The sequence below is a fragment of the Mastomys coucha genome, unplaced genomic scaffold, assembly GCF_008632895.1.
Source record: "Mastomys coucha isolate ucsf_1 unplaced genomic scaffold, UCSF_Mcou_1 pScaffold11, whole genome shotgun sequence".
NCBI lineage: Eukaryota > Metazoa > Chordata > Mammalia > Rodentia > Muridae > Mastomys > Mastomys coucha.
The window spans coordinates 13,147,764-13,151,326 of NW_022196893.1; the positions used below are offsets into that span (position 1 = coordinate 13,147,764).

The window sequence follows — 3,563 nt, forward strand, 5'->3', positions numbered from 1 at the left end:
AGAATTGGATCCCATTACAGATGGTTGTGAGTCGCCATGTGGTTGCTGGGGATTTGAACTCAGGACCTCTGGAAGAGCAGTCAGTGCTCTTAACCACTGAGCCATCTCTCCAGCGCCCTCTCCCAAATTCTTGAACCATTTCACTTCAGTGGAATGAAAAGGAGTGTGAAGCCTATATGACTTGAGTTTCCTTTTATTTTGTGTATGTGTTCGTCATTTTTGTTTTAGTATATAGCCAGGGCTGGCTTGGAACTTTCTATGTAGACCAAGCTGGTGCTGAATTTACAGAGATCTGCTGGCTTTTGCTTCCTTTGAATGCTTGGATTTTTTTTTTTTTAAAAAAAGATTTTATTTATTTATTTATTATATGCAAGTACACTGTAGCTGTGTTCATATTCTCCAGAAGAGGGTGTCAGATCTCGTTGTGGATGGTTGTAAGCAACCATATGGTTTCTTGGGATTTGAACTTAGGACCTTTGTAAGAGCAGTCAGTGCTCTTAACCATGAGCCCTCTCTCCTGCCAGAATGCTGGGATTAAAGGCCTCTACCACTACATAGATTTCATTTTTTTTGTTTTGTATTTTTTGAAACAGTTTCATTGTGTAGCATGGGCTTGCCTGGAACTCAGTATGTTAGACCAGACTAGCCTAGGACTCAAAAGCAATATGCCCGCCTCTGCCTCTTAAGTACTGGGAATAGAGACATGCACCTCCACAGCTGGCCCTTAAGTCTTTTAGAGATAGTTTTGCTATGCAGTTTAAGATGGAATTTATAACCCAGCTGCTTTACCTCCCAATTACAGGCATGCTGGAATGAGAAATCAACCTCAGCAGCACCACCACCATCCCAGTAGCTGGATCTTAAACTGGCTGCTAGGACTCATCCCACTTCCTAGCTGTTGCCTTTGGAAAATGCAGGGTGACCTCGGTTCCTAAATCACTCCCCTCACGGGGAGCCTCTTAACCTGCTTTCTCCTGGGGGGCCAGCTCCTTGTCCAGGAGTTTCACCACCACCCACTTGTTCTGAATAGGAGTCACCATTGACTCTCCTGCCCTCCAACAATTCCCTTACCTTTTGGAATCCTGCTGGCATATTCTCGAAGTCCACCTGCAGCAGGTTCCCAAGCACAGGCCATGGCCTAGGGCCCGGAGGGTATCGGGCAGTCCAGCGCTGGCGCCGGTTCATCAGGTCCACCAGAAGCAGGAAGATGACCGTGAATATGGCTATGGGCCACAGTTCAGCTCCCGTCGGCAGTCTCATGGCTGCCTGGCTGCTCTTTGGGCTTCTTTGGAAACACTTCTCAACCCTAACTCCAGCCACCTAGGACAAAGGAACAAGAGTGTTATCAGACCCTGGGCACTCACCTGATCTGGGCTGGTCTCTTTTAAAGGAGCCAATGCTGCCCTTTTCCTTCTGCCTTAGTGCAAGCTGCTGCATTGACCGTGTGGAATACAAGGAATGGTCAAGGCAGGCTAGGACCAATGGCCTTAGAGGCCCCTCCCTCTAAGTCCTGTGTGTGTGTGTGTGTGTGTGTGTGTGTGTGTGTGTGTGTGTGTGTATGTTGCATCTCCCTAGGAGCAACATCTCTTCAGGAGGAATGACAGCAAATATAGGCCCAGGGCAATAGCTCCTGATGGTACAGGGAATTAGAAAGTCACGATTAAGGGTTTGTCTCTCAGCAGCAGGTTCAGTGCTTAGATGTCTGTGACCTTATCTAGAGCCAGGTTCTCAGCAGAATCAAGGAACACAGGTAATATCAACTAAACCATCAGATAAGCGGCATAGCTTGGCTGGGCTCCTGTGTGGTGTCTCCCACCCGCACAGGCCCTATTTCACTTTACCACATGCTTCTTGTCAAACAAGATGCCCAAAAGCCAGCTCAGATGCGTCTCATACCCTTAAACTGTGAGCAGTTGGTAAATGTTAGCAATTGCACGCTGCTGCAGAAGGCTCCCAGGTCCTCTAGCTCGTTTAATCATACGTTTAGGCTTTTCCTAGTGACCCAGACCGATCACTGGTCACTCCAGGCCCGCTAGAAGATCATAGCTCTCCACACCATCTGCACAGGTCTGTGAGTCAGCGAGTTTAACATTAGCTTCTTATGCTACTCTAACCTAAAAACTTCCCAGCCTCTAAGCCAGACTATGGCTGTCTGCCATCAAGAAACATTCCATTGGCATGTTATGAAAACGCCTTTGTTTGTGGGCAAAGACCCAAACAGGAAAAAAGTATCCTTTGTTAAGTTACAGTCAACATAGCTGAGTGAAATCACAGTGCCATGGGGCAGAGCTCAAGTCTCCCTCCCCATTCTGTCCCCACCCCTTCTCTCTTGTTTCTAGACAGCTGCATTATTTGGCAACTTTGAGGAAGTAACTTAGAAACTCTGGCTGCTTTCTTAGCTGGGAGAACCGTGTCTGTGCCGCTATCTCCCTGGATTCTAAGTAGATACAGAGCACATATACACTGCACACAGATCTCATTCTTTAACCTCCCCCCCCCCAATGATGAAGCTGTTGTTCTTAATTCACTCTCCCCCTGAAATAATACCAGATCAGAATTCTTCTGCAATCCAAATCAAGGTGACCCCTGTATTCTAGTCTACATATATCACCTGCCCTGACACCTTTCTCTTTGCAGGGAAAATTCAAACACAGGAAGTAGATCTGGCCTCAAGGGAAATGTATGGAATATATTACACACACACACACACACACACACACACACACACACACACACACATACAGTCTTGATCAAACACTCATGGTGCCTCCTTGCAGTCATACTGCCTGCTGCTATATCACCCAATAGACAGACAGACAGGGGGCTCATAGCATTCATAAATTTGAAACCCCAAGAAGGTGTCAAGAAATGTGTTTGGATAAACGATCCAAAATTACCAAAAGGCTTTCATGAGAAAAGTCGGAATGTCCTTGGCCCTCTGTGCCATGTTGTATGGCTTCCTATTGGTGTCGCTTTGTTTAAAGGCAGGGAAATGAATGAAGTGTGTCCAGCAAACACAGCTCTTCCCCTGGCCTAACGGTTACCCTTCCTGCCCCTTCCCAGGGAAGGTGCCTACCTTGCCAGCAAGCCTCAAAGTGACAGAGTGGGGCTGCTTAGGTGATCTGTCAACCCTAAATCTTGGTGGCATGGTCCCACAGTCCTACTTTTTGACAGGAGAGCACTGCCTGCTGAGTTATGTATGGCACAGGCAGTGAAGAGACCCAGCAGGGTCCCAGGCTCAGTGTGGGCTGCGTGAGTGGCTTTCTTGAGTAAGCAACCCTGCAGGAGGAGAAGGGAGCCAGGGGCTCCTTCTACTGGGGGGGCACTATATTCCAATGCTCCCTGCCCCCTCCCCGCAAAAGGAGACGACATCTAGGAGAGCTCTGACGGGGCAGTGAAAGGGCAGTGACGGGCCTGGTTGGTATCTTAGAAGTAGGAACACTTCATTTTGACAATCTATTTACAAGCAAGTACCCTGAGAGAGCACAAGAAACTTCCCAGCACAACCACTGAACAGGCCCTCTTCTGCCCACGTAGTAGGACCACAGTCTTCCGGTGAGTGA

At 47.9% G+C, this 3,563-nt stretch overlaps 1 protein-coding gene and 1 pseudogene across 2 annotated transcripts in view; both read right to left on the reverse strand.

The window, feature by feature from the left end:
• Positions 1 to 3,563, reverse strand: part of LOC116076713 (cytochrome P450 2D1-like) — a 24,153-nt gene that overhangs the window by 4,072 nt on the left and 16,518 nt on the right. The window lies entirely within an intron of this gene.
• The window catches only part of LOC116076723, a 5,345-nt pseudogene continuing 2,150 nt past the window's right edge, over positions 369 to 3,563 (reverse strand).